The 26,975-nt window shown below is 40.7% G+C and overlaps 1 protein-coding gene across 20 annotated transcripts in view; it reads right to left on the bottom strand.

The window, feature by feature from the left end:
* Positions 1–26,975, bottom strand: part of PSPH (phosphoserine phosphatase) — a 46,167-nt gene that overhangs the window by 9,123 nt on the left and 10,069 nt on the right. For 4 of the 20 annotated variants that reach the window (XM_070567900.1, XM_070567909.1, XM_070567916.1 and 1 more), the window contains exon 2: positions 4,876–5,010. The gene's annotated coding sequence lies outside the window, so the exon portion shown is untranslated. Of the gene's footprint in view, positions 1–4,875; positions 5,011–5,173; positions 5,746–9,937; positions 10,861–26,975 lie in introns of those variants that run through there. The other 16 variants (XM_008542270.2, XM_008542272.2, XM_070567904.1 and 13 more) reach the window with 14 other exon arrangements.

The following is a 26,975-nucleotide window of genomic DNA, read 5'->3' as shown; positions in this document are numbered from 1 at the left end:
CTAGATCCTTAGGATTGAGAATAGTACCTGGCACATAGTGGGGCTCAATAATATTTGTTGAATTAAGTGAAAGAATAAAGCTCAAATGCCATCTTCACTGTAAGTCTTTTCTGATTCTGCTGAGCTGGAAAAAATTCTTCCCAGAACTTCCACAGTACTTTATGTAGACCTGTTTTTAATATACAGAATTCATAATATGCCAACTTATCTTAAATTTATTCATGTGCATGTCACTTTCATTTCCTGGATTGGAGGCTCTTTATACTAAGATCCAGAATTTTCCAAAATACCCATAGTGAGTAGATGCTCAATTAATTTCTGAAGGGTGAATGAATAAACAAAAATGATATAATTGTGAATTACATACACACAAGTAACCACTTTTTAACTTTTTATTGTGGAAAATTTCAAATACATGCAAAAATAGAATGAATACATGAACTCCATGTATTCATCATCCTGCTTCAACAAGCATAGCAAACCCTGCTTCATCAACAACCCACTAAAAATAATTCTGCACCCCAACTTTAACTTGAGGGGGAGAGTTCCCACACATCCAAGCAATTCTAGGACACCAGCAGGGTGTCCTACAATTCAACTCAGTTCTGACACAAGCCACCCAGAGAGAGCATCAGATTCCACAGGCTAATGGTTCAGTCCCACAAAACTGAGCCCTGACACACACACTTCACATGCCAGTTGCAAGTCCAGGTTGTCACCTGTGCTTCTGATGGACTAGCTATAGATTGGAAGTTCCCAGGACTCCCTCCTTAGGTTTGATTAATTTGCTAGAGCAGCTCACAGAACTCAGCAAAATATTTTATTTACTTATTTATACATCGTTGATTTATTATAAAAGGATATAAGTCAGGAACAGCCAAGTGGAAGAAAGGCATAGGGCGAGGTATGTGGGAAGGGGCACAGAGCTTCCATGCCCCCTCCAGGTAGTCCACTCTCCCCATATCTCCATGTATTCACCAACGCTGAAGCTCTTCGAACACATCCTTTTGGGTGTTTCTGGAGCCTTCATTACAAAGGCACGATTGATTAAATCACTGCCATTGGTGACTGAACTCATCTCCCAGCCGTCTCCTCTTCCCAGAGGTCAGGAGGTGAGACTGAAAGTTCCAACTCTCTCATCACATGGTTTGCTCTCCTGACAAACAGCCCCCATCGGTAGGTCCAGTCCAAAAGTCACCCATTAACATAGCAAGAGACACCTTTATCGCTCTCATCACAGGAAATTCCAGGGGTTTTAGGAGCTTTGTGCCAGACATGGGGATGAAGACCAAATATATGCTTCTTATTATAAATCTAAATTACAATATCACATCCACACACTTCCACTTTCCCTCATTATCTCAAAGCAAATCGTATCATTTCATACAAAAATATTTCAGTTTATATTTCTAAAAGGTAAAGATATTTTTTAACATAGTCATTGGCATTTTACTTTTAACTATACTGTACCTGCCTGTATTCAGGTTTGGCTGCTGAGGATTCTAGAATTTAATCAGGTCAAATCAGGTTCTTAGGGGCTGCCCCAGTGGCGCAGTGGTTAAGTGTGCATGTTCCACTTCGGCGGCCTGGGGTTCCCCAGTTCTGATCCCAGGTGCGGACATGGCACCGCTTGGCATGCCATACTGTGGTAGGTGTCCCACATAGAAAGTAGAGGAAGATGGGCACAGATGTTAGCTCAGGGCCAGTCTTCCTCAGCAAAAACAGGAGGATTGGCAGCAGTTAGCTCAGGGCTAATCTTCCTCAAAATAAATAAATAAATAAAATTTTAAAAATTTAAAAAATAAAAAATCAGGTTTTAATCATATCAGACCTCGAGATGCCCGTGCTAATCCATTCCCCATCGTTAGCATATAAATTAACATAATGTCTGTTATTCAATTGGTTTATGCCCTTCATGATTTGGATTCTGTTTCACCAATCTATTCCCCCATTGCTGTGCTCCTCCAACAAATGCACACATACACACTCACACACAATTTATGCTCAAAGAATACAGAGGACTTCTTGTTCCTTAAATATGTCATGGTCTTTCATTCCTCCACACCTTTGCAAATGCTGTTTTCTCTGTCTGAAAAAACCTAATCCCTCATGTCTAATGGGCAAATTCCTATTTATTCTTCAAGGTGCAGATTAAACGACCTTCCCTATTCTACACCATCCCCTCCTTCCTCCTCCTCTCAGAGAATTATCACTCCCATTCCTCTCCTAGAACGTGAGTTCCTTCAGGATGGGCACTTTGACTGAATTATCTTTCTATCTCTGTCTCCAGCACCCAGTAGGTGTTAAGTAAGGTGTCTCACCGATTAGAGTTGAATGTAAGCAGTTATTGAGAACTTAACACAGTATTGAGTAGATTACTGTTCTCCACAAATCAATTCCAGTTTAGTGCACTATTAGCCTAAAATTAAAATCCTTAACCAGCAATGACGAAAATACTAGTGAAACAGAATCAACATCACATATTCTGAAGTTGGAAGAAACCTCAAAGCCATCATTTGGGTCTGGTCCCACACCTTTCTGTAGGAACAATTTTGTGTCTATTTCATAGATTAACTAAAAGAGGTATAAGGAAGCTAAGTGCTTTACCCAAGGTCACACAGCTCCTAAGAGATGGATAAGAACTAAAACTTGGATCTCAAATGCACAGAGACAACATAAAACAGGAGGATAAATTAAGCAGAACTAAATAAGGTTAAGAACTGAAGAGAACCTAATGTGGACCCAGGAAATGTCAAAGATTTTCATCAAGGATTTAGACCAAAGTTCTCCTAGTTGGACAACCCAATGGGCGATAATTCATTAACAGTGAAAGCAGAAAGTCCACACATTTTTGGAAAGACCAGCAAATAGGAACAGATTTAATAAATTATCAAATTCCTATGAAGCCAGAGAGCTCCAAGGACCTCCATATCCCACTCTCTCTGTGGCTCAGAAACCACCAAGTTGGCTCTAGTCAAGAGGGAATCAAGTTAATTCACATGACAGGGTTGGGCAGGCTCACTATAAAAGTCTATAAGACAGCTGCCTATCAGCAGAGTAGCAGTGCTTAATGCAATGCAATTACACTGAGCATGGAGAATAAGCCACATGTAAATGGAGAGAAAGCCAGGAATAGACAAACAAATGATCTAAGAGAGGCTAAAATGAGATAAATGGGACAGGCTAAAGAATCTTTTAAGAAAGTGCATGAGGCAATACAATATAACTAAGAATGGACAATTCTCCTGAGAATGACTGACAGGCTCCTGAAGCCTCAAAGCTAGTAAGAAGACAAATGCCACTCCGTGCCTAGCACAGGTCCTCGGAAATAGAGAATGAGCACCATCTTTAAGAAGCTCCCAGTCTTGCTGACATGATCAGACAAAGCATTACTGCACATGTTCGAAAACCAGCGATTTGAGCCTCTTTCCAACCACTAATATCAGCAATAGTTTCAATCAGACCATCAGCCTCAAATACGAAAGGAAACGTACACTTCCTCAAATAAAGTGAGGACTGATTTCCATATCCCCAGAAGAACGCTAGTCCTGACTTATGACTCAGAATTGCTGACACCTGCCTCCCAGGTTGCACTGTGATTCCAAAGACAGAGAAAATAGGATGTTTGAGACAAATATTACACTGAACTTACTTGGAGGGCCTGTTCTTTCTCCATGCCCTCCTTAAGAGACAGAGCTGGATTATATGGCCTTAGCTTTGCCCATGAAATGCTCATGCCAGGGCATATGCCCTCCACCCCTAGGGTTACATGAGTTTCAACTCCCTGCGTAGCCTGCAGAGCAAACAGCCTCAGCTTCCTTTAGTTTCCCAACCTGCATTGTAAAATGCCCTGCCTCCTTCTTCACTTCCAGTTCCCTCTTTTTTCATTGTCTCCCCCAAGAATGACTCACAATTCATGCATATTCAAACTTCTCACAGCTACAGGTGGAAAAAAATCTGCTGAGTAAGTTCAGTTGTTTCAAAGTAAATTGTTTACATTAGAATTTCACACAAAGAAAAATCGTTGCTGGAGAATGGACTCTGGATCCCTCATACCTGGCCCTCGGGGGATGGGCAGACAGGACTGGGGATGGAAGAAATCCTGGTGGAAGGCTCTGTACTTAGACATGGCAGCTCCCAGGCCCAGTCCCCACCACTGAACCACTGCCTTCTGCAGCTCCAAACGGGACTCTAGCCTGCGTGGCCGCCAGCTGGTCCATCTGGGGAAGCAGAGGGCCAACTGGTAAAGAAACCACTGCTGACAACCCCTTTCCACTCCCAGCTCCAAAAGTACAAAAGCAAGCTTTCCTTCAGGGTTAGACTTAAGAGGTCTGATTTTTGGATAAGAGGAAAAAACCTCCTCACCCAAACAAACTCTCTTCCAACTTCTCCATCTACATATCTCGCAAGAAGCATCTAAGATCACCTTCACCAACTGCCCCTTTTGTTAGGATTGACCTCTTACCTTCACCAGTGTAAGGACAAATACAAGCTGGCACAGAGATTGTGGAGGTTGAGCACAGCCTAGAGAACAAAGCTTACTGGACTCAGAGGGACATCATCTGGGGAGGCGTTGGTAGTAGGAGCAAGTCTGTTTCAGGACCTCTGGGCACTGAAACAATTCACAAAGGAGTCTGAGAAGCTTCTGGATCAGAGGACAGTCAAGGAGCCTCCCGATAACTAGGACTAGGGTTCCTGACCAACAAATTTATAGTACATTTTATGATAAAAAAGGAACAGCTATTCTTCAGGGAACCTGAGATTTTATGCATACTACACAGGTTATAGCAGACAATTTTTTTTATTCAGGTGAAAAGTAAACTGCTGATAGACAAAAAATTATAACAATGACAATGACAACAACAAAACACTCACGTTTCTCCAGAGCTGGATTCTTAGGAGCTGATACTCTTCTCTTCCACTTCTTTCCTGAATAAAAATGCAGCATAAAGTTCTGACTACAAATTTCTTTAAGAGAGATGTTGTGAATTCCGCAAAAGCAAGAACAGCCTAGAAAGAGAGAACAAGGAAATGAACATCAAGGTCCAGATAACATGAGAAGAAAGAGGAAGACAGTCTGGCTTCACTCTCCCTCCTAGTAGGACCAGTACAAAGAAGGATTAGATGCAAAGTTTCTTAAGACGGTTTCCCCTGGAACACACTGCACTCCCACCTCCTTCAGGCATCGGAGAGGAGTAAACACACTCTGTTCTGTGGCTTTGATTCTGAAAAAGCTTCAGGTCTGATAGGAAATCACCTACACCTGATTAGCAGGGCACAAAGGCGAGAGAAAGAGAAAGAAGATCTATTGTGAGAACAAAATGCAAATACAAAGCCGACTCAGGTGCAATACAGACTCTACAAAGCAATCCCTGCTGTCTTCAACACGAGGAGACAGAGTCAACAGCATTCTAAGAACAGCTGGAGAAGAGTCCTGCTGCCCAACACCGAGCGAACAAAGCCAACTTTGAATTCTAATTCTCATAATTAAAACTGTAAACAGATAAAGGTGCTAAATATCACACAGAAAAAAAGACTTAAAAAAACTAGAGAACATGAGGCAAGAGAAAGCAAAGCAGAGATTGAAAAGGAAGGGAGTCAGAATGCCTCCTTACAGTAAAGGAAATGTATAATTCAGAAGGTTCAAACACAGTCCTTAGTGACTCAAAGTGTTCAGTGTACCCTTCCGCTCAGCCGAGTCACATAGACAATACTCTTGTGAAGGAAGAAAAGTACAAGTCGTACTCAAAGCCCTGTACCTGGGGATAAAAGTCTAGCATTGCTTTTCCCACTCTGCTGAGCATGACTGGCTTTGGCAGGTCGTCTGAATCCCGCTCCCCTACAAGCCAGGGCGAGCTGTAGCCTACAGCTGGCTCCCTGGAAGCTGCCGCTCCTAAGAGAGGACTCACTGCCCAGAATGGCAGGACAACAAAAGGAATATTTCCAATTTGCTTCTTTAATATAGTTTACTCGTTCTCCTCTGATGCCATTTACATCTAAAAGAGAATTGTTTTAATTATAGAGGCCTGCCCTATTTCTCTTCCAATTTGGAATTCATACATTGCTACTTGACTTTTGTTTAACTGGGGATATATCAAGTCATTTGAAAATTTAAAAAGTCCCTTCTATTTTGTTTCACCAACATGAAAAGGACAAGACTATGATTATTATTATATTGAAATCCTACCTGGTAGTTGTAATAAAATATAGAAAGCCCGGAACTGATATTCTTCCCTAATCTGCAGTCCAATACCAAAAACTAACCCGAAATGAATCAAGACCTAAACACAAAGCTAAAAGTATAAAACTTCTAAAACATAGGAGAAAAATTTCACAACCACGGTAGGCAGCCTCTGAAATGGCCCTCGTGAACCTGTCTCCAACCCTTCTGTAACCCCTGCCCTTGATCATGAGCTGGATTTAGTGACTCTCTTCCAGTGAACAGAATGAGGCGGAGGTGAAATCACTTGCAAGATTATACTTTGACACAAATGAATGCATGTATAACTCTGACATCTGAATAAACTGTATGGACTATGCCAATATTAGTTCCTGGGGAGGTTGGCCTCAGGGGAAGGGACATGAGGGAAGAAGTAGCACATGAGACTTCCCTGCATATTTCTTTGCAACCTCCTGTGAATCCATAATTATTTCAAATAGAAGTTTTTTTTTTTTTAAAGATTGGCACCTGGGCTAACAACTGTTGCCAATCTTCCTTTGTTTTTAAGGATTGGCACCTGGGCTAACAACTGTTGCCAATCTTTTTTTTTTTTTTTCTGCTTTATCTCCCCAAACCCCCCCATACACAGTTGTATATCTTAGTTGCAGGTCCTTCTAGGTGTGGGATGTGGGAGGCTGCCTCAACGTGGCCTGACGAGCGGTGCCCTGTCTGCGCCCAGGATCCGAACCCTGGGCCACCGCAGCGGAACACGCGAACTTAACCACTCGGCCATGGAGCCGGTCCCCAAAAGTTTTTTTTTGAGTTAATCTCAAAAACAAAAATAAAGAATGTGTCTTCCATCTTGCCCTCGCTCCCTGCTTGCTCTGAGGGAAAGCAACTGTCACACTGGTAGCTACCCTATGGAGAGGTTCACGTGGCAGAACTGAGGGGGCCTCCGGCAAACAGCCAGTGAGGAACTGAGGCCCTCAGTCCAACATGTTTCAAGGAACTGAATCCTGCCAACAACCATGTGAGTGGGCTAGGAAGCAGGTCCTTCCCCAATAAAGCACTCAGATAAATTGACCTTGGCTAACAGTAACTTCTTAGGAGACCCTAAGCCAGAACCACCACCCAGCTAAACTGCTTTCAGATTTTTGACTCACAGAAACTGAGAAAATAAATGTTTGTTGTTTTAAGCTGCTAAATTTTGGGGTAATTTGTTATACAGCAATAGATAACTAATAAAACAACCTTGAGGTAGGCAAAATTTCTTAAATAAAACTCCAAAAGCATGGATAATGAAAGGAAAAAGTGATAGATTAGCTTCATCAAAATTAAAAATTTCTGCTCTTCAAAAGACACCATTATTGGAGCCAGCCCGGGACCAAGTGGTTAAGTTCACGTGCTCTACTTCAGGGGCCCAGGGTTTTGCTGGTTCGGATCCTGGGCACAGACATGGCACCACTCGTCAAGCCTCATTGAGGCAGCATCCCACATAGCACAACGAGAGGCACTCACACCTAGAATATACAACTATGTACTGGGGGGCCCGCCTGGTGGCTCAGTGGTCAGGTATGCACATTCCCCTTCAGTGGCCAGGGGTTCACTGGTTTGGATCCTGGGTTCGGACATGGCAACGCTTGGCAAGCCATGCTGTGGTAGGCGTCCCACATATAAAGTAGAGGAAGATGGGCACGATGTTAACTCAGGGCCAGACTTCCTCAGCAAAAACAGGAGGATTGGCAGCAGATGTTAGCTCAGGGCTAATCTTCCTCAAAAAAAAAAAAAGACTATTATGGAAAAGAAAGAAAAGGCAAGCCACAGAATGGGAGAAAATATTCACAATACATATATTTGACAAAGGACTTGTATCCATAATAAAGAACTCACATTCAATAATAAGACAAACAATCCATTAAAATATGAGCAAAAGATTTGAATAGACATTTCAAAAAGATATGCAAAAGATAAACTCAAAAGAAGGACTAAAATAAAAAAGACTAACAATACTAAGTATTGGTGAGAACATGGAATAACTGGAACTCTTATACATTGCTAGTGGAGATGTAAAATGGTATAACCACTTTGGAAAACAGTTTAGCAGTTTCTTATAAAGTTAAACATACGCTTACCATAAGACTCAGCAATCCCTCTCCTGGAGATTTCCAAGAGAAATGAAAACATATTCACAGCAGCTTTATTTGTGAGAGCCCAAAACTAGAATATCCATCAACAGATAAACGAATTTAAAAATTGTAGGTAGGGGCTGGCCCCGTGGCCGAGTGGTTAAGTTTGCACGCTCCGCTGCAGGCGGCCCAGTGTTTCGTCAGTTGGAATCCCGGCGCGGACGTGGCGCTGCTCATCAAACCACGCTGAGGCAGCATCCCACATGCCACAACTAGAAGGACCCACAACGAAGAATATACAGCTATGTACTGGGGGGCTTTGGGGAGAATAAGGAAAAAAAATAAAATATTAAAAAAAAAAATTGTAGGTATATCCCTACAATGGAACACTACTTAGCAATAAAAAGGAATGAGGGGCTGGCCCCGTGGCCGAGTGGTTAAGTTCACGCGCTCCGCTGCAGGCAGCCCAGTGTTTCGTTGGTTTGAATCCTGGGCGCGGACATGGCATTGCTCATCAAACCACGCTGAGGCAGCGTCCCACATGCCACAACTAGAAAGACCGACAGCAAAGACTATACAACTATGTACTGGGGGGCTTTGGGGAGAAAAAGGAAAAAAAAAATTTCTTTTAAATCTTTAAAAAATAAAAAATAAATAAATAAAAAGGAATGAATTACTGATACACACTATAACATGGATAAATATAAAAGCATTGTGCTGACCCAAAGAAGCCAGACACAAAAAAGTACATAAAACATGATTCTATTTATATGAAATCCTAGAAAATAAAAATAATATAATGACAAAAATCAAGTCAGTAGGCTAGAGGTGGAGAGCCTGACTGCAAAGAGGCCCTAAGAATCTTTTAGGGGTAATGGAAATGTTCTGTTGTGGTGGTGATTATAAGTTTGTATAAAACTGTCAAAAGTCATTAAAATATAAACTTAAAATGGGCGCATACTATTGCATTAAATTATACATCAATAAAACGTTGGGTTAAAAAAAGTTATTAGGCATGTATCAAATTATTTGAAAACTTAAAACGTCCCAACTTTGTTTCATCAACATGAAAGCGACAGCCTATGCTCATTATTATATTGAAACGTACCAGGGAGTTGTAATACAGAAATCTTGGATTTTATTATTTTCTTCCCTGATCCTCATACCAACATCAATCAGTCAAATATTTAAAGAGTAACCATAATGTGCAAGTCACATATAAAGAAAATACAGTAAATAAGTTTAATGATTGAAAGGATTATTTAATTCCCAACTTGAAGCTGTATCTTTACAACAATGTATCTGGTAAGTACTTATTTAAAATTCTAATTCTAATGGGAAAGAAGACGACCAAGTCGGACACTGCAAGGCGAAATTCTGGGGATTTTCCTAATCTTGTACAGATGATTCTCCTATGCAGGATTGCATCATTCATTCATGCGGTTTGGTAACAGGCGGCAGCGGAATAAAGCAAGTTGAAAACTACTCAAAAGTAAATTGATGAAAAGAAAAGCCTTTAAATTCCATGAAATATTTTACCTATCCCGATTAAGAAAAATAAATGTAGCAATCACAGAGGCTCTGGATGTCGAAAAGGCAGACCAGTAAATGAGAAAGTTGGGCACACGGAGATATAAACGCATGCCCTTACCCGGGCTTACCCGGGCACTGCCGCTTCCTCCTGGGCCGCAGCCACCGCCTCCAGGGCTCCCCGAGGCTGTAACTTTCCGACTGCAGGGGGCCGAGGGCTGGCTCCGACGTTCAGCCGCGGAGTTCCGAGGTAGGTGACCCGTGCAGACCGGCAGAGCCTTTACCAAACAATCCTATGAGATCTGCTGAGAAGTGCGGCTGCTTCTGGTCGGTTTTGCATGTAATTTTCTAAACTGGAGACTGCAGATCTTTCCTCTGCAGAGCTGGGCTGCGAAGACGACGTCGGCCCCGCCCCCAAAGGAGGGGCTCCTGAGCCCGCCCCTCCTCCTCCTGGTGCTCCGTGCCGGCCGGCCTAAACTTGCTCTCCGCGGTGGACGCTTTCCAACAAAGCTGGGAGCCTCACCACCCCCGGTTTGTAGAGGAGGAACAAACAGCTCTCGACCTTCAGAAGCGCTCCCTGCCGCCGCCACTACTTATGATAAGGGTAGGTGAGAGAATCGAGGGACCTCTGCACTGATTTTACAATTAACGAAAGCCACTTAGGGGCCTTTTTTGAAATCCATGTTTGACATTATGCTCCTGTAGGAATGCAAATCCCAAGAGAACTTCAAAAACTACTTATATTCTCAACGAAAATGCAAAAAGCCGTGAATGACAAAATGAGTCTTTGCACCCTTTCTTTCGTTTTCTTCTAGGTGTCACTTGCCCAACTACTTTGATGTTGACTATAATAAATAAGGGATGATTGCCCCCAAACATTTACCTCTGGGCGCAGCTGGCTGAAACTGGGCAATGAGGTCCCACTCTAAAACTCACCTGAAACCTCAGATGCTGACAGCTCTGCAGGCTCCCTCCAAGCTGGTCACTCAGGCAGAGGGGACGCAACTGCTGGAGGAGGACACTTGGTCACAGTATCCCTGCTCTTTGCTACAGAACCCCTCAAAAAACACAATTCTATCCAGAAACAAGAGTTCTGATGCTGTTTGGTCAGATGTGCCTTTAAAGTTCGATATTCTCAGATTTCGTTAGTAAGAAAATGGTTGCAGGTTTGGGGCACACCGGGTTTAATTTCTCCCAGATCTGCCGGAGATGGTTCTTATGAAGGATGGAGAGGAGGAATTTTGATGTTTTGAAATATGAGGTAAAAGATTACACAATTAATGGGGGAGGGCAAAATAAGGGGGCCAAAAATAACAATTTAGTCAAGACCCTGTTTATATTTTGTAGTAATTTAGAAATAAGTATAATAAAGGAAACAAAATGTTAAACACCAAATATTTGTGTATATATAGTATGAACAGCAATTGAGAATTTATTTCAGCGGGAAAAGAAACTCAATATAATTTTTAGAAAAAGAAAAAGAAGAGCAAAATAAACCCAAAGCATGCAGAAGGAAGGAAATAATGAATATTAGAGCAGAAATCAATGAAATTGAAAACAAAACTAGAGAAAATCTATAAAACGAAAGGCTGGTTCTTTAAAAGATCAATAAAATCGATAAACAATAATGACGATAATTATAAAGAAGAGAGAAGACACAAATTTCCAATGTAGAAATAAGAGGAGATAGCACTGTAGATCTCACAGACATTTGAAGGATAGTAAAGAAATACTCTGAACATACTATGCACATAAATTCAACTTTGACGAAATGGACCAATTCCTTTGAAAATCACAAACTACCTAACTCACCCAATAGGAAAAATAGATAACCTAGATATTCCTATATTAATTAAAGAAATTTAACCTGCAGTTTTGGGTTTTTTTTTTTAAAGAACCTTTTGGGAAAAAATTTCTAGGCCAAGACGGTTTCATTGGATAATTCTACCAAACATTTAAGGAAGAATTAAGATCTGTTTTACACACTCTCCTAGAAAATAGAAAAGGAAGAAACACTTCCCAACTCATTTTATGAGGTCAGTATTACCCTGATATCAAAACTAGGCAAAGCTACTACAAGAAAGCAAAACTATAGATCAGTACCTCAGGAACTTAAGCACAAAAATCCTCAAGAAAATATTAGCAAGTCACATCCAGCAATATGTAAAAAGATTTATACACCATGACCAAGTGGGATTTGTTCCAGCTATGCAAGACTGGTTCAGCACTAGAAAATCAATCAATATAACCCAATATATTAACAGACTAACGAAGGAAAACCACATGATCTTATCAATCGATGCAGAAAAAACATTTGACAAAATTCAACTTCCATTCATGATAAAAGCTCTCAGCAAACTAGGCATAGAAGGAAATTCCTCATTCTGAGAAAAGGCATCTACATAAAATCTATAGATAGCATCACACTTAATGAAGAAAGTCTGCATGCTTTCTAAGATTGAGAATAAAACAAAGATTTCCTCTCTCACTATTACTTTGGAAATCCTAGACAGTGCAATAAGGCAAGAAAAAGAATAAAACTGTCCTTTTTTTTCAGATGATGTGATTATCTACATGAAATATCCCAAGCGATCTGAAAAAAAAAACCTCCTACAACTAATAAGTAAGTTTAGTAAGGTCACAGGATACATGGCCAACATACAAAAGTCAGTCATATTTTTATATACAGATGGTCCCTGACTTACAATGGTTCAACTTACAATTTTTTGACTTTACCATGGTAGAAAAGCAATACACATTCAGTAGAAATCATGCTTTGAATTTTAAATTTTGATCTTTTCCTGCGCTAGCAATATATGGTATGATACTCTCTCATGATGCTGGGCAGTAGCAGCAAGCTGCAGCTCCCAGTCAGCCATGTGATCACAGGGTAAACAACCAATACACTTACAACTATTCTGCACCCATACCACCATTCTGTTTTTCACTTTCAGTACAGTATTCAATAAATTACATGAGATATTCAATACTTTATTATATAATAGGCTTTGTGTTAGATGATTTTGCCCAGCTGCAGGGTAATTTAAGTGTTCTGAGCATGTTTAAGGTACAGCCCACTATGCACCTGGCTTATTGCTCCTAAGCTCAAACCTGTACAGCATGTTACTGTAGTGAATACTGTAGGCAACTGTAACACAATGGTAAGAAGTCCTGTATCTGAAAATATCTAAACATAGAAAAGGTACAGTAAACATATGGTATAAGGGGTCGGCCTGGTGGTGCAGCAGTTAAGTTTGCACATTCTGCTTCTCGGTGGCCTGGGGTTCGCCAGCTCGGATCACAGGTGCGGACATGGCACACTTTGCAAAAGCCATGCTGTGGTAGGCGTCTCACGTATAAAATAGAGAAAGATGGGCATGGATGTTAGCTCAGGGCCAGTCTTCCTCAGCAAAAAGAGGAAGATTGGCAGTAGTTAGCTCAGGGCTAATCTTCCTCAAAAAAAAAAAAAAAGGTATAAAAGATAAAAAATGATACACCTGTAAAGGGCACTTACCATGAATGGAGCTTGCAAGACTTACCATGAATGGAGTTGCTCTGGGTGAGTCAGTGAGTGAGTGGTGAGTGAATATGAAGGCCTAGGACATTACTGTACACTACTGTAGACTCTGTAAATACTGTACACAGGCTACACTAAATTTATTTTAAAATATTTTTCTTTCTTCAATAATGAATTAATCTTAGCCTACTGTAACATTTTTACTTTATAAACTTTAATTTTTTTTAACTTTTTGACTCTTGTAAAAACACAGCTTAAAATACAAACATATTGTACAGCTGTAAAGATATTTTCTTTCTTTATATCCTTATTCTATAAGATTTTTTCTATTTTTAAAATTTTTAAAGTTTTTTACTTTTTAAACTTTTTTGTTAAAAACTAAGACACAAACACACACATTAGCCTAGGCCGACACAGTGTCAAGAACATCATTATCACTGTCTTCCACCTCCACATCTTGTCCCACTGGAAAGTCTTCAGGGGCAATAACACGCTTGGACCTGTCATCTCCTATGATAACAATGCCTTCATCTGGAACACCTCCTGAAGCACCTCCCTAAGGCTCTTCTTGAAGAGGTGTCACTCTTTTCAGAAATATATGCAAGGTGGTTTGCTTTGTTTGTTTCTTTTTTTCTGCATAGATTTCCTTGTAAGCACCATGAGCATTCTTCTCTATTAATGAAAACCTTTTGGTGTTGGGGGTCCATGTTTTCAAATTTTTTAAGGAGCTTGTTGAGGTCTGCAAAAGCTTCTACTAAACCCTTCACTGTGAGTTTTCTTGGGAGTTCTTTTTCTTCTCCTGCAGTTTCCTTTTCCCTTACCACTTCTTCAGCTATGCATGCCTGTTCCAGTTCCAATAACTCCACGTTAGTCAATTCCTCAAGAACCCCGTCTAAGAGCTCCTCACTGTCATCCTCATCCACACCCAGGTTAAAGTTTGCCATCTCAACCACAGCCTTGTTGATTTTTGCAGCCTCCTGATTCTTGGCAAATCCTTTGAATTCATGGATGAACCTCTTGAGTGTCTTCCTCTAGATGCCATTCATACACTCCTTGGTGACATCACTCCAAGCCCAAGCAAGGCTCTTGATGCAGTCATAGATGTTGTAATCCTTCCAGAATTGCATCAGTGTCTTCCTCAGTTGCAGCAATAGTCTAGGCAAAGGTCTTCCTCAAGCAGTAAGCCTTAAAAGCTGCTGTAACTACTTGACCCATTAGTTGAATCAAAGAGGTGGTGTTTGGAGGGAGAAACACAGCTTTGATATTGGAATAAAAATCACCAGTAAAGGAGGATGTCCAGGAACATTATCAATAGTAAGCAAAATCTTGAAAGGTATGTTATTCTTCAAAGAGTACTTCTCCATTTTGCTGGCTTAGCAATTCAGGAGGGCATCTTGGAAAAGGAGCTGGGTCATCCATGACTTCTTATTGCTCCTGCAGTACACTGGCAGTGTGTGCTTATTGATATGCTTGAAGGCTCTGGGGTTCTCACTGTGCCAGATCATGAAGGGTTTCAGTTTGTAGCCTGCAACATTGCCCCCAAGCAAGACTGTTATCCTGTCCTTAAAAGCCTTGAAACCTGGCGTTGACTTGGCCTCCTTATGGATGAAAGTCCTTTCAGGCATCTGTTTCCAGAATAGGGAGTTTTCATCCATATTGAATATTTACCTGGAGAGTAATTTTCCTCCACAATCAGCTTATCTAGAGTTTCCAAAAATTCCTCAGCTACCTTTGCATCAACACTCACAGACTCACCACTCACTTTCACATTATGTAATGAATAATGATTCTTGAATCACTTTAACCACCCAGAGCTCACAGTGAATTCAACATCATACTCAGGTCCAGCCTTTTCTTTCAACATCACAAACTTTTTACTTTGGCTATGATTGTTGTGGTGCTGAGAGGGATGTGCTCCTGTGTCTGGTCTTTAATCCAAGTCATTAGAAGTTTCTCCATGTCTGATATAGGCCCTTCTTGAATTTTTGTTAGGCTCATTGCCTTCAAGAAAGCAAATTGTTTAACAGCTTCTGTCACTTTGTTTTTATTCTTCAAGATGGACTGGGACATGCCTGACTGGTGAGGGATAACCGTCACTGATTTTTCCACCTTTGTACTCCTTAACCACTTTTAATTTTGTTTCCAGGTCAATCATTTAACATGGCCTCTTACTGGCAACATTGGCAGTAGCCTTGATGAACAAAACAACATGAGAGTAAATCAAGCACAAGAGAAAATGCAACCAAGAAATGCAGTAGGGGCTGACCCCGTGGCCGAGTGGTTAAGTTTGCTTGCTCCTCTGTGGCAGCCCAGGGTTTCTCTGGTTCGGATCCTGGGTGCAGACATGGCACCGCTCATCAGGCCACATTGAGGCGGCATCCCATGTACTACAACTAGAAGGACCCACAGCTAAAATATACAATTATGTACTAGGGGGATTTGGGGAGAAAAAGAAGAAAGAAAAAAGGAAGATTGGCAAGAGTTGTTAGCTCAGCTGCCAATCATTAAAAAAAAAAAAAGAAATGCAGTAAACATGAAATGTGTGAGGCTGAAGCCCGCATAACATAGCATATTGTTTTACAGTAAGCTTTTTTAATAAGTAGAAAGAGTACACTCTAGGGCCTGGCCCCATTGCCAGTGGTTGAGTTCATGCACTCTGCTTTGTGGCCCGGGGCTTCCCCAGTTCAGATCCCGGGCACGGGCCTGGTGCCATTCATCAGGCCATGCTGAGAGAGCATCCCACATGCCACAACTGGAAGGACCCACAACTAAAAATATACAACTTATGTACTGGGAGGCTTTGGGGAGAAAAAGGAAAAATAAAATCTTTTAAGAAAAAGAGCTAATAAATTAGCCTGATACTGTTTCATGGGTGGTGGCTGAAAACACAGATTCCTGGGTCAGAGACAAAGGATTTTATTACTTACAGCATAGCAAACAGCATGAGCATCATTTTATTTCCATCATTTCCTTTGTTCCCAAGATCCATGGGAGCAATTTAATATGGCCCAGATGGATGACTCACACACAGGGGGTTTGGCTCACAGCTGAGGAACACCGAGCTCAGGAAATCTATTGCTCTCATAGCAAACAGTAGGCAAGCCTGATCTTTGTCCAGGGGGAAACATTAACCTGTCTCTGAAGATTACTATCTGCATAAATAATCCCGAGAAAAGGTCCAAGTAAGAAACAGTCAGGGCCTTGCATTCTTGGCACACACAGCAAGATGTGTAGGAGCACAAGAGATCCATGGAGGACTGTCTTTCTCAACACAAATATCACAGTAATAATTGTTTCAGGCAAAAAAATCATTGATGGATGGCTAAAATTAGTGGGCAATTAGGGTGGATATTATCAGAAAACAAGAGTTGGCAAGGATGTGGAGAAGAGGGAGCACTTGTACACTGTTGGAGGTAATATAAATTGGCACAGCCATTATGGAAAAGGGTACGGAGGTTCCTCAAAAAATTAAAAATTGAACTACCATATGATCCAGCAATCCCACTTCTGGGTACATATCTGCTATGGTCTGAATGTATGTGTCCTCCAAAAATTCACATGTTGGAATCTTAATGCCCAATGTGGTGGTGTTAGAAGGTGGAACCTTTGGGAGATGACTAGGTCATGAGGATGGAGCCCACATGAATAGGATTAGTGCTCTTATAAAAGAGATTCCACAGAGTTTCACAGCCCCTTCCAACATATGAGGACAGAGAGAAAAGGCACCAGTTATGAACCAGGAAGAGGGGCCTCGCCCAACTATGCTGGCACCTTGACCTTGGACTTCCTAGCCTCCAGAACAGAAATGAAGTAAGTATGCCCACTTTCACCACTTATATTCAACATAGTACTGGAAATTCTAGCCAGAACAGTTAGGCAGGAAAAGAAATAAAAGTCATCCACATTGGAAACAAAGAAGCAAAATCATCTCTCTTTGTAGACGATATGATCTTATATGTAGAAAATCCTAAAGACTCCACAAAAAAAGCTTTTAGAACTAATAAATGAATTCAGCAAAGTAGGATACAAAATCAACATACAAAATCAGTTGCATTTCTACATGCTGACAATGAACAATCTGAAAAGAAATTACCAAAAAAATTCCATTTATAATAGTATCAAAAAGAATAAAACACTTAGGAATTAACTAAGGAGGCGAAAGATGTACAATGAAAACCCAAAACATTGCTGAAAGAAATTAAAGAGGATATAAATAAATGGAAACACATCCCATGTTCATGGTTTGGAAGACAATATTGTTAAAATGTCAATACTACCCAAAGCAATCCACAGATTCAGTGCAATCCCTATCAAGATCCTAGTTATGTTTTTTGCAGAAATAAAAAAACTCGTCCTAAAATTTGTATGGAATCTCAAGGGACCCTGAATACCCAAAATAATCATGAAAAAGAAGAATAAAACTGGAGGACTCACACTTCCTGATTTCAAAACTTACTACAAAACTACAGTAATCAAAACAGTGTGGTACTGGCATTAAGACAGACATATAAATCAATGGATTAGAATAGACAGCCCAGAAATAAACCTTCACACATATAGTCAAATGATTTTTGACAAAGGTGCCAAGACCACGCAAGGGGGAAAGGACAGTCTTTTCAACAAATAGTGCTAGGAAAACTGATATCCACATGTAAAAAGTAAAGTCGTACCCTTGCCTAACACCATATACAAAAATTAACTCAAGGTGGATCAAGGCCCTAAAACAATAAAACTAAAATAAAATGTGGGACACAGTTTTCACAACATTGGATTTGGCAATGATTTCTTGGCTATGACACGAAAGGCAAAGGTAACAAAAGAAAAAAAGACAAATTGGACTTCATAAAAATTTTAAAATGTTGTGTATCAAAAGCCAGTATCCACAGAGTAAAAAGGTACCCCACAGAATGGGATAGAATATTCACAAATCATATCTCTGATAAAGGATTAATATCTAGATATGTGGAGAATGCCTAAAAGTCAACAACAAAAAAATGAAACAACCCTATTCAAAAATGGGAAAAGGACTTGAATAGATATTCTTCAAAAAAAGATACAAATGGCCAATAAGCACATGAAAAGATGCTCAACGTCACTAATTATTAGGGAAATGCAAATCAAAACTACAATGAGATACTGTCTTATACCCATTAGGATGGCTACTATGAAAAAAACAGAAAACAACGTGTTGGTGAGAATGTAGAGAAATTGGAACCTTTGTGCCCTGTTGGTGTGAATGTAAAATGGTAAAGCCACTGTTGAAAACAGTATGGTAGTTCCTCAAAAAATTAAAATTGGAATTACTATATGATCCAGTGAGAAAGGGAGAGAAGTGTATTTTAAGGAACTGGCTCATGTGATTGTGGAAGCTTGGTAAGTTCAAAATCTGCAGGGTAGGCTGGCAGACTGGAGACCTCGGGAAGAATCGCAGTTCAAGCCCAAAGGCAGTCTGCTAGCAGAATTCCTTCTTGCTAGGGGGAGGTCAGTCTTTGTCATGCTACATGAGAAAGGAATAAGAGAGGGAAGAAAACAAACATATTTTATTAATACATATATACACATATTCATAACAAAATAAGAAAGAAACACTCATGACAAATACAGCTCTCATTTCTGTAACTAGTCCTGTGGCTGTAGATCAGCAAGCACCTCAGCTGATCATTGTTCTTTATCTGTTGGTGAAACTGGCCAACAGCCATGAAGATTAAGTCTCTAGTAATAAACTTTTTTTCCCTTTTTGCAATTACTGAGTATAGCTTTTAGTTGTTCACACACCCATTGTTAACTATGCTGTTTAGGCAATATGCTATCTAACTTCCACTAGGTTCCCAAAGATAACATCTTCCTGGAGCCTGAGTCACCATGGTAATGGGTATTTGAGCTGTTTTTCAGGAATTAGAACCCCTTGTCCACTTCAGGCCGGTTGAGACCACCAACTCATCAACTGAGCCCACACAGATGACTGATGTGACCTTTTGACATCAAGAGGCTAAAAACTCCACCCTCAGATCATGCTAATGCCACCATTTTGTGGACATGCATCCTATGAGGAGGCATGAAGTCTGACTACGTTTGCCCAGATCATCAATTACCTCACCTCTTCTCAACTCAAATCATCTCCACATTTCAGACCACCTTGCCCCCTTACCCCATAAATATCCCTGAGTCCCCATTTTCAGGGAGGTGGATTTGAGACTCGTTCTCCCATTTCCTCACTTGGCTGCCCTATGATTAAACCCTCTCTCTACTGCAATCTCATCATCTCGGTGTTTGGCTTTCTGGGCAATGGGCAAAAATGAACCTGGTTCAGTAACAATTTGGCAAGCCAGCCAGAAGGTAAGTCCAGACAGACCTTTTTGCCCAAGTTTCATCAGCCCCTTGCCAGTGTGGAGAACCTGTGGACAAGTCCAGCAGCTGCCAGGATCATTTCTTCTGGGACCATTCTGGGATGTTTTTCCTTGCTTGGTGCTGCAGACTCCTTGGTGCATATTTTCATTTGCGGTGGAGAGATGGTTTCTGGGTTTGGAAGATGTCTTTTTGGCGAGTAAACTTCAGTACAAGTGAGCAGATTCTTATTTCTTCTTCCTTTTGGTCTGACAACTTCTGAACAGGAAGCCTTGGTCTGGCAAGGGATGCCCTCCCTGACTTCCAAAAAAGGAAGCTTTGGTTTGGCCTTCATTTTGAGAGTCTTGGTTTTGGGGATACCCAATATTAAGGAAAAATTAGAGGATCTGCTCACAGAAGTTCTCTTGGCTTGGTTTGATTTTGAGATCTGTTTCTAGTTGCGACATTTAAGTATACTTTGACTGGCCATGTCTAAATTCTGAAACAATGGGTAATGCTAATTTGATTCCCACTTGCAGCCCCGTAGGCTGCATTCTTCAAAATTGGGCAACTTTCAGTTATGAGTCCATTAAAAAGAAAAAGATGGTAGGGCTGGCCTGGTGGCTCAGTGGTTAAGTGCGCACGTTCTGCTTTGGTGCCCCGGGTTCGCTGGTTCAGATCCCCAGTGCGGACATGGCACCAGTTGGCAAGCCATGCTGTGGTAGGCGTCCCACATATAAAGTGGAGAAAGATGGGCATGGATGTTAGCTCAGGGCCAGTCTTCTTCAGCAAAAAGAGGAGGATTGGCAGCGGATGTTAGCTCAGGGCTAATCTTCCTCCAAAAAAAAAAATTTTAATGTTCAATTGGAAAAATGACATAAATACAAAATACAAACAATACTGGGACAAGTTAATTGCAACACAGAAACATAAAGAGCTCCTACAAATCCATAAGAAACCAAATAGGAAAACAGACAAAAGACATGAATAAATAGTTCACAGAAAAAGAACCATAAATGGCTCTTACATATATGATATAGACTCAACTTCACTGTCAATAAACAAAACTTTTTTTTAAAGATTGGCCCTGAGCTAACATATATTGCCAATCTTCCACTTTTTCTTTTTTTTCTTCTCCCCAAAGCCCCCCAGTATATTCTAGTTGCATATTCTAGTTGTAGGTCCTTCTTGCTGAGCTACATGGGACGCTGCCTCAGCATGGCTTGATGAGCGGTGATAGGTCCGTGCCCAGGATCTGAACCCGTGAAACCCTGGGCTGCCTAAGCAGAGCACGTGAACTTAACCACTCAGCAATTGGGCCAGCCCCAATAAACAAAACTTTAAGATACCATTTTTCACCTACAAAATTGACAAGGACAGAAACAAAATGTTAAATATCTTAAGGTATACGCTTCTGGTCCTTTATTGATATATATGTAATATATAATATATATATTTGGGGTTTTAATAAAAATAAGACACTGGACATACTTTATATATTTTCTAGTTTGATGTATATACTTCTTCACCCTCCTTTTAAGGATACATAAATCTGGGGAGGTTTGAATAAATGAAAATATCCTGAATTTTTATATATAGTTAATGTTAATATTTTGATGCATATCCTTTTTTGTATAGATGCATGGGGAGTGGTTACAAAAATGAGAACTTAGTATACATACTATTTAAAACATATCTTCCCCCCTTATCAAGAACATCTATTTATGTCATTAAATATGTTTCCATCATCTTCTGCATGTACTTTTCAGCACCCTTCTTTCTGTCTTGATTTCCCTGTCATTAGTCTTCTCCCTTAGTTCATCCTCCATTCCATCTCCAGGGTTATCTTCATCACTAGGTCTTTAGTTTCCCACTGCAGGTAGGCTTAGGCCCAGATTTCTCAACTAGCAACCCAGGCCATAACAGTCAGGACAAACTACTTCTCTAGATTTGTCTCTTGCAGACTTCTTCCTTCCATCCTATGTATCTACCTTTCACCAGGCATGCCAGGTCCTTCCACTGTCACTCTCTGTCTGGAATCACTCTCTTAAACCCTCTTCCCCTTCTCCTGTATCTATGTATCTTTCAAAATCCCACTCAGAACTCACCTCCTCCAAGAAGCCTTCCCTGATGCTCAGAGTTAACACTTTTGTGCTCACAGCACTTCATTCATCTCTTAAATATAATGTCCTGTACTTTACTGCTATTTAACTGTTTACAAATGTATCTCCCTAACTAAGCTATGTGATTCTTGAGGATTAAGGATCTTCTTTATTTATATACTCACTGGGTGGGGATTGGGACAGGGATGAGAATGAGGGCAGGAGAGAAGATGTCCTCAAGTAGTGTTTCAGGCTGAAGAGAGGCAGGTATAATGTTCCAAAAGTGAAAAGTTCAGAATGACCAGAGCATAAGGTGAGAGGGGAAAGAGAGAAGTGTTTTAAGCCTGGAGAGGTAAGCACAAGATACAGTTGGCCCTGGAAGCAAATTAAGGCATTTAGATTGCAGTCTAAGGCCTTAGGGATAACTGAGGGACTATAAGCAGAGCTGTAGCTTATAGATTTACTTTTAATAGATTTTCCAATAGCAACATGAGGAATAAAGGCAGAGCAACTACTTAGGGCATCATGGTAGTTATCCAAATAAGAAATGATCATGGTCTAAACATGAGGGGCATAAATGGGGATGGAGAAATGTGGATAGAGTAGTGTCAATGAATAAGAACCAAGAAGCAAAAAGTTTATTTGGGGTCTCAAAAATTGTAAATTTAGGGATCATAGATTCAAGTAGAAACCCAAATAGTGTCCCATTAGGGCAAAAAAGTCAGGGGGTTTTATTTTTTTGAGGAAGATTAGCCCTGAGCTAACATCCGCTGCCAATCCTCCTCTTTTTGCTGAGGAAGACTGGCCCTGAGCTCACATCCATGTCCATCTTCCTCTACTTTATATGTGGGACGCCTACCACAGCATGGCTTGCCAAGTTGTGCCATGTCCACACCAGGGATCCGAACCAGCAAACCCTTAGCCACTGAAGCGGAACATGCGCACTTAACCAATGGGCCACTGGGCCAGCCCCAGCCAGGGGTTTTTAAAGGCAAAGAAGGAAAGTTTTATTACAAAGAATTTTAATTAGAGTTGGAGGCAGAGAGCTAGTCTTGGCTAAACATTGATTGACTATTGATTCTATCTTCAGAAAGTCCACAATCCTCAGTCTTTGTGATCAAGATATCCATTCTCCTGCTGACTTCTCAAACAATTGCTTGTAAAATAATTGCCATTTTGGCCCAGTTCAAAGGTTGGACCCAGTCCAAGGTTCAAGACAACATGGCAGTTTCTCTAGAAAAGGCAGTTCCAGCTCCATTTTAAAATGGCTCCACTATAGTAAATTTTGACATTTTCCCATTTTGATCAAGATCTTTCTTTGAAACCATCACTGACCAACTATTTGAAAGCACTGCTGATCAACCATCAACACATCATTGATCCCTCATCACTAGGAAGGCTCATTCCCAGTATGTCATGTCCCATGAACGAGGGAAAGAGGTTTTTTTGGGAGGTGAGGGTGCTTCCATAGCAGACTGCATCTTGAAAAGCTTCTTTTCCCTCTTTTTTTTCTTTCAATCTTAGGAATTGGGGGACGGCCTAGATAACAACTCCTGGAGAGGTTACAAGCTGTTTGAGATAAACAGGGGAGGTTAGTTGCTTATCAAAGGACTGATATACCCATTCAATTACATTATCCTTAATTTGTTTCTTTTCCTCTGGGTACATAGTTTTATTTTAGCTTAGTTGGGGGAAGACTAGAAAAAAATCCTATCAGGTTCTCTTAGCTTCCAATTTGTTCAAATTGCTGATCATAAGTTACTAAATCCTTTCAAATATCTTACGAGGTTTTAGCCAGGACAAACAGTAAATATTTCTGGCAGTATTAAACAACTCCACTAATTTTTAATTTTAGTTTCCCCTTGACTGTTTAAGGGAATAACGTAGCATTTTACCAGAAAATCTCTGAGTCTCGTTAACTCTGGGAGTGGCCCATTTGGGGCCCTCCTTCAAAGGTAGATATGGGGGTTTCTGTAAAGGTATTAATGGACTTTCGTATAGTCTTTTAGGTACCTTTTATATCTTAATTTTTCATTAGTTTTTTGTAATAAAATTTTCAATAAGGCTATTTTGGAATTTTTAAGCCTTTGCTTTTAAGTGCACTTCTTAAATGACCTTATCTAATTGGATAAGATTCCTTCTAATGGCCAGTGTAATTCTCCTGAGGGCAGGCAGAAGTTGGGTGGGACCTTAACTGCAAAAGGGATGCAACTCATATTTTTATCTGACCACATTTTGGGCCCCTACTGTGACAGTTACCAAACCAAGCTCTCAGGACATGAAATGAGCTTAGTAAAATTTTGCTGTTCTTTTAAAATATTTACAGCTTCTAGGACTACAGTTTTTAAGAAGGTGTGTGGGAAGGTGGCGTGCTTGATTCTTTAGAAATTAAAGATTGCGTTCAATTTGTCTGGTCCGAGGTTCTCAAATCTAGTATGCAAAAAGACAAGTTTTGAAAGTTCAAAGCAGCTCCAAAGTGGCCACTGTAATTTTAAATCATCTTTTGTATTATCAGTTCACTGGGACAAAAATTTACAAGAGGAAGGACCATAGTTCTTAAATATAAACCCTGCTGGAGTTCCCAAGGGAAGAACTTCTCAGGAACTTTTAGAAGATGCAATTCCCATGTTAAAGCACCGCTGGACAAATAGACACTAGTTACAAACCCTAGGTTGTTATCTGTGCTTCTGACCCACTGGGTACATTGGTTTGGACAAATGACACAAAAGACAGAATTGGAGTACTCACCAGATAGGGAATAAACCCACAGACAGCAGCAGCTGTAAGGCGGCCCAAACAGGGAAACTCTTCCTGACAAGCCATGAGTTGGCTTGGAGACAATTGTCTCCTGGGGTATTTATATTCTAAAGGCATGGTAAAACTTACAACTTCAAAGGACAGAGAGAAAAATGCAAGTTGAGAGGTCTGAATTCACCTTGGTGTGTTTAGAATTAACAGCCTGCAGGGAAGCAACTTTTTTCGTGTTTCATTTACAGGCCTCAAGATACCAACTGAAACAAGCTACCTTTTCAATTTGTTTAGTTTGATAATTTTTTCCAACTGAGCATGCAAGTAAACCAATTTAGGAATTTCAAAGGAGTCCCATTTAGGCCAATAAAGCCTCAAATCACCCTGAGTAGTGTGAATCTAGCAGGACAAAAATCTACAAGTAGAAGGTCCATATTCAAGAACATAAAACCAGCAGGAGTCCCAGAGAGCGGGGGTTGCCCTTTGGCAGTCACCTTAAAAAAATGGACTTCTCATTTGTAAGTATTTACCAAAGAAACGAAGGATCAACAAAGTAATGAAATAAACAGAAGTTCCTTTAAACAGCCAACAACAAAAGGACAGCCAGAACCAGTATCAAAGGACACCCATGTCTCATGATAAACTCACCTCAATTTTGATTTATAGATTATGGATTATTTGTGTCAACATTTCTTGGCGTAGTTGGCAGGATTTCAGAGAAACCCACTGGAGACCACCTGGAATATACACTGAACCGGCATTCAGTACCAATAGGGGCCCATTGAGTGCCCCCCAGATCACTGCATTCTTCAAGGGATCCCAGTGATTTCTTCTGAAACCCGGAGCTCCGTATTTTAAGTCAATGGTCCAAAATTTATATGAGACGTTTCAAGCCTTAAGACTAGGCGTCTTAAGGGGGAGCTGGTACACACCCTAGCTAAGAAGAACCTAGGGGGAATTTCCTAGACCAGGGGAGCCCAGGGGAAACTTTGGAATGAATGAGGCAGGCTGATCTTTTTAAATTTGGCTTTAAATTGGAAAGAATTGTATTTATAAAGTCTGAACAAACTGCTTGATAGAGAAATAAGAATCTGAACTTGTTCAGCTCTAAAGAGAAGGGACACCAGCTCCTTCCAGTAGAAAGGTGTTCTCAGTGACTGAGATCCTCAGAGAAGTGTCAGAGGATCAATCCTCATGACATGTAGTGGTCCCATAGGGAACTCCACTATCACTCACGTTAATTCATAAGGTTTATCTGGGGATGCACATATGAGTAGTGGTCTTATAGCACTCTGAGCCCCCATAGCAGTTTAAGACTGCTGGCAAGAGAAACTAAGGCACGTAAGAGAGTGTTTATGACTATTCTTTAGGGAATAACACTCACAAGCAGCACATTTCTGATCCACTACACTGTCCCTAGAAATTGTTCAGACTTTATAGTAAAATGAAACTAAAAAAAACCCTGGAAATCAAGCTTCTAAAAACTTACCAATTCCCAAATGGGCAGCCTCCCCTCAGAGCTCCAGCTGGCTTCATGCTGAAACTTGCAAGTGCTTAACAAAATGGAGATAGCTGCAAATTGCTGGCAAGATAATGCAGGATAATTTAAAATTACAGTGGCCTCTGTGGGGCTCCTTTTTTTTTTTTTTTTAAAGATTTTTTTTTTTTTTTCCTTTTTCTCCCCAAAGCCCCCCGGTACATAGTTGTGTGTATTCTTCGTTGTGGGTTCTTCTAGTTGTGGCATGTGGGACGCTGCCTCAGCGTGGTCTGATGAGCAGTGCCATGTCCGCACCCAGGATTTGAACTAACGAAACACTGGGCCGCCTGCAGCGGAGCGCGCAACTTAACCACTCGGCCACGGGGCCAGCCCCTGGGGCTCCTTTTTAAGAGCCAGTAATAGAGAAATTTTTATAGGTGAGCTTACCACCATCCTTCACAATTACTCAAGACTAAATGTTACAGAAGCTGTAAATATTTACAAGGAACAGTAAAAAAAATCTTACCGAGCTTGCTTTGTGTCCTGAGGGCTTGGCTTAATAATCATAAGGTTGGGGTCCCAAAATATGGTCAAACAAAAATGTGCTTGCACCCCATTTTTCAGTCAGAGATTGTTGGATAGAAACGTGGGTTGCTATAGAGATTAAGAGTCCTAACAAACTGCTGTCAGCCTCAGAGGAATTACATTGGCCATTAGAATGAAAGTTCTGATTAGATAAGATTATTTAAGAAGTGCACTTAGGGGCCGGCCAAGTGGCCAAGTGGTTAAGTTCATGTGCTTCACTTTGGTGACCCAGGGTTTTGCCAGTTTGGATCCTGGGGGCAGACATGGCACCGCTCATTGGACCATGCTGGGGTGGCATCCCACATGCCATGGATAGAAGGACCCACAACTAAAAATATACAACTATGTACCAGGGGACTTCGGGGAGAAAAAGGAAAAATAAAATCTTAAAACAAATAAAAAAGAA

Source organism: Equus przewalskii, chromosome 12 (assembly GCF_037783145.1).
Source record: "Equus przewalskii isolate Varuska chromosome 12, EquPr2, whole genome shotgun sequence".
NCBI classification, from domain to species: domain Eukaryota; kingdom Metazoa; phylum Chordata; class Mammalia; order Perissodactyla; family Equidae; genus Equus; species Equus przewalskii.
The sequence above is the reverse complement of the archived record's forward strand: the minus strand, read 5'-3'. Positions and strand labels throughout refer to the sequence as shown.